The sequence below is a fragment of the Triturus cristatus genome, chromosome 7, assembly GCF_964204655.1.
Source record: "Triturus cristatus chromosome 7, aTriCri1.1, whole genome shotgun sequence".
Taxonomy (NCBI): domain Eukaryota; kingdom Metazoa; phylum Chordata; class Amphibia; order Caudata; family Salamandridae; genus Triturus; species Triturus cristatus.
The window spans coordinates 1,731,968,018-1,731,979,184 of record NC_140590.1 but is presented as its reverse complement, the minus strand read 5'-3'; the positions used below and the strand labels follow the sequence as shown (position 1 = coordinate 1,731,979,184).

General features: G+C 45.7%; 1 pseudogene; it reads right to left on the bottom strand.

Annotated features, from left to right (window-relative positions):
• Positions 1–9,801: 9,801 nt before the first annotated feature.
• On the bottom strand, positions 9,802–10,323 carry LOC146812932 (MARVEL domain-containing protein 1-like; annotated as a pseudogene).
• Positions 10,324–11,167: the final 844 nt, after the last annotated feature.

Here is an 11,167-nt window from a genome sequence, read left to right as displayed (position 1 = left end):
TTCATGGGAGGCACCTACTGGTGGTACACCGATAACGCCCAAAGCCACTTTTCATGGGAGGCACCTACTGGTGGTACACCGATAACGCCCAAAGCCACTTTTCATGCGAGGCAACTACTGGGGGTACACCAATAACGCCTGAAGCCACTTTTCATGGGAGGCACCTACTGGTGGTACACTGATGACGCCCGAAGCCACTTTTCATGGGAGGCACCTACTGGTGGTACACCGATAACGCCCGAAGCCACTTTTCATGGGAGGCAACGACTGGTGGTACACCGATAACGCCCGAAGCCACTTTTCATGGGAGGCACCTACTAGTGGTACACCAATAACTCCCGAAGCCACTTTTCATGGGAGGCACCTACTGGTGGTACACCAATAACGCCCGAAACCACTTTTCATGGGAGGCACCTACTGGTGGTACACCGATAACGCCCGAAGCTACTTTTCATGGGAGGCACCTACTGGTGGTACACCCATAACGCCAAAAGCCACTTTTCATGGGAGGCACCTTGTGGTGGTACACCGATAACGCCCAAAGCCACTTTTCATGGGAGGCACCTACTGGTGGTACACCGATAACGCCCGAAGCCACTTTTCATGGGAGGCACCTACTGGTGGTACACCGATAATGCCTGAAGCCACTTTTCCTGGGAGGCACCTACTGGTGGTACACCGATAACGCCCGAAGCCACTTTTCATGGGAGGCACCTACTGGTGGTACACCGATAACGCCCAAAGCCACTTTTCATGCGAGGCAACTACTGGGGGTACACCAATAACGCCTGAAGCCACTTTTCATGGGAGGCACCTACTGGTGGTACACTGATGACGCCTGAAGCCACTTTTCATGGGAGGCACCTACTGGTGGTACACCGATAACGCCCGAAGCCACTTTTCATGGGAGGCAACGACTGGTGGTACACCAATAACGCCCGAAGCCACTTTTCATGGGAGGCACCTACTGGTGGTACACCAATAACACCCGAAGCCACTTTTCATGGGAGGCAACGACTGGTGGTACACCAATAACGCCCGAAGCCACTTTTCATGGGAGGCACCTGCTGGTGGTACACCAATAACGCCCGAATCCACTTTTCATGGGAGGCAACGACTGGTGGTACACCAATAACGCCCGAAGCCACTTTTCATGGGAGGCACCTACTGGTGGTAAACCAATAACGCCCGATGCCACTTTTCATGGGAGGCAACGACTGGTGGTACACCAATAACGCCCAAAGCCAATTTGCATGGGAGGCAACTACTGGTAGTACACCAATAACGCCCGAAGCCACTTTTCATGGGAGGCACCTACTGGTGGTACACCAATAACGCCCAAAGCCACTTTTCATGGGAGGCACCTACTGGTGGTACACCTATAACGCCCGAAGCCACTTTTCATGGGAGGCAACGACTGGTGGTACACCAATAACGCCCAAAGCCACTTTTCATGGGAGGCACCTACTGGTGGTACACCTATAACGCCCGAAGCCACTTTTCATGGGAGTCAACGACTGGTGGTACACCAATAACGCCCAAAGCCACTTTTCATGGGAGGCACCTACTGGTGGTACACCAATAACGCCTGAAGCCACTTTTCATGGGAGGCAACGATTGGTGGTACACCAATGAGGATGGAGTGAAGCTGGTTACCATATGTTTGGCATGGTGTGTTGTCGTCCTCTCGTTGTGGCGTGGTTAGTTATAGGTTGCCATATATCTGTGGATTTCTTTACTTATTTTTTTTTTTGGCTTGTGGGCCACACCTACCATATGATCTTTGAGCTAGTTTTGTTAGAATGGGATATTCCTTCAAAGCCCTCCTTCGGACACACTTGTCAGAACTGCTGTTCTTTCTGGGTAATAGTCAAGGAGGTTTTCATCACAAGAAACCCCCATCCTTTCCTATTTCCGGAGTTCCAGTCACTCCTTTGTGTTCCTATATGTGAGTGCTGTGACTCATTGCAAGAAGCGCTACCAGGGAAGTGTGCATGAAGATAAAAGGGCTCAAAGGTTCACAGTCAGTGTCAGCAGCCCCTCTCCCTTCCCGTTTCTCTTGTGCAGAACTGAACTTCTCTTTCAGCAGGACACTCTGGACAGTGTGAGGAAAAGCACCCTTGCTCCTTCACTACCACATTACAAAGCATCTATTCCTTTTTCACTTACAATTCCCCACACGAGAGCTCCACTCGGTTGATACTATAACCTTTTAGGGAGCTATACACTTAGGACTTTTAACAATATTTGCTGTATGTACTTAGGACCTCCATACATACAGTATTGTTCTCTTCTGTGCACCGGCCTACGTAAAGCGAATACTAAATAAAAACACAAACGAACGCTAATGACTACTGACCCTTCCTCATCTTTAGCACCATTTCTTCATTTGTGAAAAAATAATAAGTATAATGCCATAAAGCTCTTCTTGGGAGCTCACTGGCACTGCTGCAGAATACCGGGGTCACCAAAGACATCGACTACTAAGGCGGACTTGTATTGATCTCACTTCATGCCTCTTTCTTCCTCCAGTGTGTGTGTGTGTGTGTGTGTGTGTGTGTGTGTGAGCGCGCGCGCACACACACTCTCCCTCTCTCTCTCTCTCTCTCTCTCCATCCATTTTCTCTCTCTCTCTCTCTCTCCATCCATTCTCTCTCTCTCTCTCTCTCTCTCTCTCTCCATCCATTATTTCTCTCTCTCTCTCGCTCTCTCTCGATCCATTCTTTCTCTCTCTCTCTCTCTCCATCCATTCTTTCTCCATTTGTCACCGTCCTCTGATCTGTCTTTCTGTCTCTTGCTCGGGGTTAAAGTCTGGTGATAAAAAGTAAGTTTCCGTCTAGATGCAAAAAAGAGCGTCATGCCCACCCCCTGCAAGCACCCACGAGCAGAATTAGCACTGCTTTTCCTCGGCCCAAGCCACTTTGTTTAGCAGTGATGTCCGTTTACCCCATCTAAGATCCTCTTGTGTGGTTTTCTACATGTCGTTTTTGTTTCATAATCCTCGTGCACTCCCAGTTGCTCAGACCATCCCTCCTGGGGTGTAGCCGAATTTAGTTTTGGCATTTCTGCTTTCTGTTCATCGGAGAAGGAATCCCTCATATAATTGTTCAAACAAAATTGACTAATGCTTTGTTTTTGGGGCCTTTTTGACACCAGTGGTTTCTGGACATTTAAAAAAAAATATTTCCTTCAGAACACTTTTGTCCTGTGCAGGAGGTGTTATAGTCGCATCCTTTTTAATAGAATGCTGCTAAGTACGATTCCTTTTACCATAGAGAATGCGTTTCTCAGAAATAGGAGGAGGCTTGTGCCTGGTCAGTCCCTGGCAGCACGTTTGACTACTATAAAGTACTCATTTTGTAGTGGTTATACGTGGACACATGTGCATGGCATAGGTTACCACAGTGCAGGCGGTGCAAACCTTTGCAGGTTGCATTGGACTGGGGGAGCAAATGAGGCAGATTGCGCTCTTTGAGATGTGCATTGCATAGGTTATCACAGTGCAGGCGGTGCAAACCTTTGCAGGTTGCATTGGACTGGGGGAGCAAATGAGGCAGATTGCGCTCTTTGAAATGTGCATTGCATAGGTTATCACAGTGCAGGCGGTGCAAACCTTTGCAGGTTGCATTGGACTGGGGGAGCAAATGAGGCAGATTGTGCTCTTTGAAATGTGCATTGCATAGGTTATCACAGTGCAGGCGGTGCAAACTTTTGCAGGTTGCATTGGACTGGGGGAGCAAATGAGGCAGATTGCGCTCTTTGAAATGTGCATTGCATAGGTTATCACAGTGCAGGCGGTGCAAACCTTTGCAGGTTGCATTGGACTGGGGGAGCAAATGAGGCAGATTGCGATCTTCGAAATGTGCATTGCATAGGTTATCACAGTGCAGGCGGTGCAAAACTTTGCAGGTTGCATTGGACTGGGGGAGCAAATGAGGCAGATTGCGCTCTTTGAAATGTGCATGGCATAGGTTACCACAGTGCAGGCGGTGCAAACCTTTGCAGGTTGCATTGGACTGGGGGAGCAAATGAGGCAGATTGCGTTCTTCGAAATGTGCATTGCATAGGTTATCACAGTGCAGGCGGTGCAAACCTTTGCAGGTTGCATTGGACTGGGGGAGCAAATGAGGCAGATTGCGCTCTTTGAAATGTGCATTGCATAGGTTACCACAGTGCAGGCGGTGCAAACCTTTGCAGGTTGCATTGGACTGGGGGAGCAAATGAGGCAGATTGTGCTCTTTGAAATGTGCATTGCATAGGTTATCACAGTGCAGGCGGTGCAAACCTTTGCAGGTTGCATTGGACTGGGGAGCAAATGAGGCAGATTGTGCTCTTTGAAATGTGCATTGCATAGGTTATCACAGTGCAGGCGGTGCAAACCTTTGCAGGTTGCATTAGACTGGGGGAGCAAATGAGGCAGATTGCGCTCTTTGAAATGTGCATTGCATAGGTTATCACAGTGCAGGCGGTGCAAACCTTTGCAGGTTGCATTGGACTGGGGAGCAAATGAGGCAGATTGCGCTCTTTGAAATGTGCATTGCATAGGTTATCACACTGCAGGCGGTGCAAACCTTTGCAGGTTGCATTGGACTGGGGGAGCAAATGAGGCAGATTGCGCTCTTTGAAATGTGCATTGCATAGGTTATCACAGTGCAGGCGGTGCAAACCTTTGCAGGTTGCATTGGACTGGGGGAGCAAATGAGGCAGATTGCGCTCTTTGTGACCTGCAAGGAGAATAAACCATGTATTTGCTCGTGGCTCGTGGCTCGTGGCTTCCAGCATGAGCATGAAGATACCAGTGATCATTTGCCCAGCAGAATCTGTGCGTGGCGGAAGCGTCTTCAGTGTCAGTGACATTACTGTCACTTGGGGTAGCAGACAGCAGTCCTCCCACAGCCGCTGCATGAACCCCCCGTGACTGTGTTACGAGAAGCTGCCTTTTCAGAAGTGTGACCTTCCCCACCCGCTGCTGCCCTGTAAGGCTGCGCTGTCTCAGTGCTGGAGCAAGGGACGTGGGCAATACATACTAGCCATAGCGGCAATGCCACTGACACCAAGGTAATAATATGAATAAGTAGTCTCTGGTGCTGTATTATTCATCAGGCAAATACCAGATCTAAATGAGTGCATTATGAGCTTTTAAAATACTCAAAGTTATGACTCAAAAACACACTTTTCTATTTCGGAATTCATATTCAGCCAAGCCAAAGCTTCTAAATGTAGTGGTCGTCTGGTTTATATTGCATCCCACTCCCCTTTGCTTATGTACCTGTTCCCCCCCCTCATGTTCCCCTCTTGCTCTACCTATTACCTGTACCGTCTATTCGCTCATAATTGTATATGCTGTAAAGCGCTCTGATACCCCCGGGTCCAGCCAGCGCTATATAAAACTCCTAAATAAATAGTCTGAGCTGCATACAGTAGAGCTGGTCACGGGGAGCTGGAAAGCTACCAGTATTTAATGAACTCCTTGTTGGAGAAGGCTGCTGCATCCTCTACTGTGAGCAGTGACATGAATAGTGGCCCTCTGCAGCCTTCATTCTCACGAGGCAGTGTTCACCTGACAATGTACAACCTCTTTGGACAGAGAAGGAAGAGAGCATCTTCCAAATGCACATTTTTAAGCTGTTTACAACGTTTTGCGCATGAGCATTCCTTAATTAAACTTACGCGTTATAATATCAAACCTTCTCTAGGATGATACTTTGCTCTACACTTGCTTTTTCAAAAATCCCATCAAATAGGATGCGTTCGACCAGTTTCTATGGAAATATAGATTTTTTTTTTTTTAAATGAGATGTACTACCACAAAAGCTATCTTAGGGGGTATCCAAACAGTTGTGGGACATCACATTTTTCTCGCATTACTGAGAAGAAAGCTAAGGTTGTAAGTTCTGACAATATATCCCTTTCCACTGCTAGAGATGTAAGTGGTGTTGGCACTGGGTCATTTCCTTTTGCCTTGGCCACACACCTAAACTATGCCCACTTCCTGAAGTGGTGATGCTCTAATGCCAGCATTCGGCTTCAAAGCAAGGTGTGCACCGTCAAGTACTCACAACTGCAAGCGTTTGGAAAGTAAAAGCAGAACAGGAAACATTTGAGTGAATCCGGGAAGGACGAAATACTGTGATCTTATCATTTTTCCTCTTCGGTTGGTTCCCTGTTCTAAAGGCTATGAGAAGAAGGATACAAAATGATATTTGCGCACTTATATGGAAGAACTGCTTATTAAAAAAGTAAGAAGTCATTATGCAAACAGTGTTTGATCCATTTGTATTTCCGTCAGATATGATTAAGAAGATATTCGCTACCATGGCTCCCTTACATTTCTAATGTCTAAACCCTCCCTTGTGCATCGACTGCAGGCCACATGCTCCTGGCAGAGTGGAAGGTGCTTCTGCCTGAATGTGTTCTTACGTCATCCACAGTGAGAAATTATTAGCAAAGGAAAGTGCATAGCCCAGTCCACTCTGTGAACTGGGTTAGTCATTACAGTTGTTTCTGATTTAACATTTACTGGTGGTGCCATGTGTGAATCATATTAGTAAATAAAACTAATGGTCGTAAATATGATTTTTGTCATGACATAAGATCCCTTCTCATTGAACATAAACCACAGATGTTTACAAAGAGCAGCAATACCGATATCGTGCAAATTCAAGTAGTCATGCTCTACAAATAATAATCAGCATATAAAGAACTAGCAATAAATCAGAATGTCCCACCCAAAAATGGGGATGCTCATAATCGAGTAAAAACCAACCGAGAAAATTGAGCTCGAGGCAAGTGCCATTAGTAAAATTAGGCAGTGGAACAGCAGCAATAAATATTAAATAAAGTGCAAGTGCAAAAATGCGAATGCAAAATAAAATGGTTATATATCCGCTACTGAATCATTTACAAGTGTAAATAGTCCCTAATACATAGGTCTTATCTCAGTGAGTAATGACAAATAGCAACTAGAACAGAATATATGACACCAGCACATAAATAGGATGATAGTGACATCAAGGAAAATTCCTATTGTAGTATCAAAATTCTAAAACAGTGTGCAAATAGGCAATACAAGACATCGGCTCAATCATATGTGCTCAAGTAACTCAGATAGAATTTGGAGATAGCAGCAAAGAAAGGAATACATATCGTAATTAAATTCTGTATACCAATGTATGCATTAATATGTTATACTAGTGCAAAATAGCGCAAGGGTAAAATGATGGTAAATTACAAACCCTATCTCATGTGCAAAAAATTGGTCATAGTAGCAACAACAAACAGAACAAACTGAAAAAAGAACTGTCAGGTCTATCAGTAAGCATAGAATACCAAGAAGTTACGAAAGTGATATAGTGCGATGTGCAAAAAAATAAATAGAAAACATACTGAAGTAATAATTATGCAAGGCTGTTGGCAAAGTTTGTTCAAGCCTGAACAAATATGCCAAGAGAGACACTTAGTAAATCATATCAAGAATAAGATGTCAAAAATTGTACAGACTTGAATAAAATTGATTCAGAAATAAAAAATGAAAAATAAACAATAAAAACGTCAGGAAAGCATCAATTAGATATTACATCATAACATGAAAGACTAGAATGATCAAGACATATTTACATCTATTCCAAAACAGAAAACAGCAGAGCACAGATCAATAGAGAAACTTAAACAGCATGATTAGAGAAAATTATGGAAATCTTCGCTGTTATTAAGGCCATTGGGCATCTTAGTGTCTAGGGACAAAATGAAGTGAGTCTCCAATTGACGGAGAGTTTTTTCACGATTACCTCCTCTCACGAAAATAGGGACAGCCCCTAAAACAGTATATTCAAGATCCTTAAGTTTGTTATTATGGACCATTTTGAAATGCCTCGCCACCGGATAGTTGGGGTCCGAATTGACGATTGTCCTAACATGCTGTAAGATACGCTTATGTACAGGGAGCTTAGTGCTTCCGATGTACTCAAGACCACACGTACAGCGTAATTTATAGATCGCATATTCTGTACGGCAAATTAGATAGTCCTGAATAGGAACTCTTTTGTTGTCAAATGCCGTAGTATAATCAGTGCTATTAGTTGCAAAAGTGCATGCCCGACATGAGTTACACTTATAGAAGCCTTTTTTTAGTCAACCAAGTTGTTTTAGGACTGACTTCAGGACTTGATTTAACAAGGGCATCCCTCATAGAGGGAGCCCTTCTAAAAGTGATTGCTGGAAATTCTGGCAAAATAGATTTAAGTGTCATGTTGGTTAGTACAAAAGGCCACTGAGTATAGATCATATTGCGCATCTGTTTTTCTTGCTGACTGTAAGTGGTAACAAATCTAATATTGGTTAAATCTGTCTCAAGATTCAGTTGGAAAGGGGATGACAATTTTGCTTTTTTTACAGTTAGATCAACCCTAGGTAGCAAATTAGCTTTAGTAAGTGCTGATTTCAAGATTTCTCTTGAATAACCTCGATCGAGGAAACGAACAAAGGCTTCTAATTGGCATGTCTGGCATTCTTGTTCCTCACTACAAATACCGCGAATCCGCAATAATTCGCCGTAAGGAATACTCTGAATAGTGTGGTGAGGGTGGGCACTATCCGCATGTAGAATGGAATTCCCTGTGGTAACCTTCCGATGTAATCTAGTGTGTAATTTGCCCATACTGACATACAGGGACATGTCAAGGAATTCGGCTTTGGCATCATCAATTGTTGCAGTGAATTTAACATTCAGATCATTAATATTGATGGAATCAACAAAGACTTGCGCACTCTGTCTGTCACCCTTCCAAATCATACAGATGTCGTCAATATAGCGCCAGAAATACATCACATTGCTGGTCCATACAGTATGGTAATTGGCCATTAGGACATGTTCCTCCCACCAGCCTACATGTAAACATGAGTAGCTGGGGGAGAAACATGCCCCCATAGCCACGCCTCTCAACTGCTGATATACTTCTGTGCCAAATAAAACGAAGTTATTATACAGGAAGAGTTCGATCATCATGAGAAGCATTGCATTATGATCACGCATACCAATATCCCTTTTTGAAAGGAAATATTTCACCACTGCTAAACCATCTGAGTGATTAATACTAGTGTAAAGCGATTCAATATCCATAACAACTAGTAAATAATCTGACTGCCACATTATATTCTGGGATTTTTGAAAAAGCAAGTGTAGAACAAAGTATCATCCTAGAGAAGGTTTGATATTATAATTCATAAGTTTAATTAAAGAATGTTCATGCGCATTTGTGAGAGTTAAAGGTATTGGCATTGTAAATGACAATGCCTTTTATTTAGCCGTTTTGAAAAACAACACATAAATAAAAGGCATTGTCATTTACAATGCCAATAGCTGAAACTCTCACAAATGCGAGACCTGTTGCATTGCAAATGCTTGTTTATATGAGTATCCATATTTTTCCAATGTGGTACCACAACGTTATGATTTTCTCACTTTTTGTCTTAAATGTAAAGAATTGTTGTTCCTGTAGTGCACCTCAGTAAGAGGTGTGGTGTAATGGCTGAGATATGAATTCTAATCTCAGCATAAAGATGTTAACTTAAACATGTGATCCTGGGCAAACCGCTTCACCCCCGTGCTGTTTCTCCTTATCTGCCTAAACCTGGAAGTGCTTAGAAACGGACAGAACATCAGCATTCAATGCTATAGTGTAATGAATTGGACAGTCCATTTTGTTCAGATTGGAAGTGCCTGGAGGTGGTTCGATCTGCCATAGTGCTGTTTCCAAGTCCTCTCACTCACTTTCCACACCCGGCTGGCCCGAGGTCGGGGGTTCAGATAAGGCCCTGGTAGCCCTGGCACTTCTTGCAGACGCAGGCGATGGCAGACAGCAGGTAGAGCAGGCAGCAGAGGCAGGCGATGAAGGAGGCGGCCAGGTAGATGTGGTTAGGCAGTCGTGCTTGTAGGCCACCACACTGCAGTATTCGTGCCTCAGGGTCTTGTGGATTATGATGCCGGCGGCGGCGGCCTGCAGGCAGGTGGCCAGGGCATCGTGTGCGGCATTGGTGCTCAGCTAGCGCTCGTCGCCCAGAAGGGGCACCAGGTCCTGCTTGTCCAGGAGGGTCAGCAGATAGAGGGCAATGGTCAGCAGCCAGAAGAGCACGGCCACGAAGAGGGCGAAGTGGATGGCGCCCTCGTACTTTTTGCAGGCGATGGTGAGCCAGAGGGCGGCCCAGAAATGCAGCAGCAACACCCCCAGGAAGCTCCGGAGGAAGGCCCGGTTCGCCCGCAGGGAGCTCCTCGCCGCCTGTGGGGGGTGGGTGCACTGGAGGGGGTGAGTAGGGTGGAGGGGGCATAGCAGGCAGCGAGAAGTCAGGCTCCTGTGAGAGACAGCGCTGCCCACTTAGGACCGTCTAAGGAGAGGGACAGCCCAGCGAAGTTCTCCTGAGGAAAGAGCACTGTCCGAGCCAGAAGTTTACGAGAAGAGAGCGTGCGCCAACACTACCAATTCTGGACACGAGCGAGTTGTCTCTGCAAACAGCCACCGCAGAGAAGAGATTGATGTTAGCGCCAAACTCCGAGCAGAGAGATGCCCAGCAGCCTCCGGTGAGAAGGGAGCGGCCCCAGTGAACACTCCCTCTGACCAGACAGATGCATGTGCTGCAACGCTAGGACCCACCTACATCACGGAAAACAAAGATGGCGTCGGCCTGTCCAGATGGGCTGTCCTAAAAATGGACAGGGCGGTAACAAAAAAGCCTGATTTCCAATCACGTGCCACCGTTTAACATAAATGATGACGCAAGCAAATGGAAAAGAGGGGCGGGGCTTCAAGTCCCCTTCCGAAATCAACTCGACGACAATAGATCTCGCAGAGCGAGCTACGCATGCGCTGCAACACTAGGCAAGACCTAATAAAGGCACACAGACACAGGGGATCCCAGCCACCAGATATATAAGGTGCTAGCACTGCTTTCAGTGGGATGTACAAAGTGGGGACAGCCTCTGAAAAGGCGCGGAAACCAGGACTCTACTAAGCATCATAGACATGTAAAATACAGAGTTTTTAAGGGGTATGGCCAGGGACATCTTAAGGATTTTGGGGTCCCTGGGCCAGACATAGTTTGGGGGCACCTGTTCGGAACAGCTTCGGATTTATCATCCAAATATAGCTTTTTCGTGCCCTTGTTGTCCAGGTCA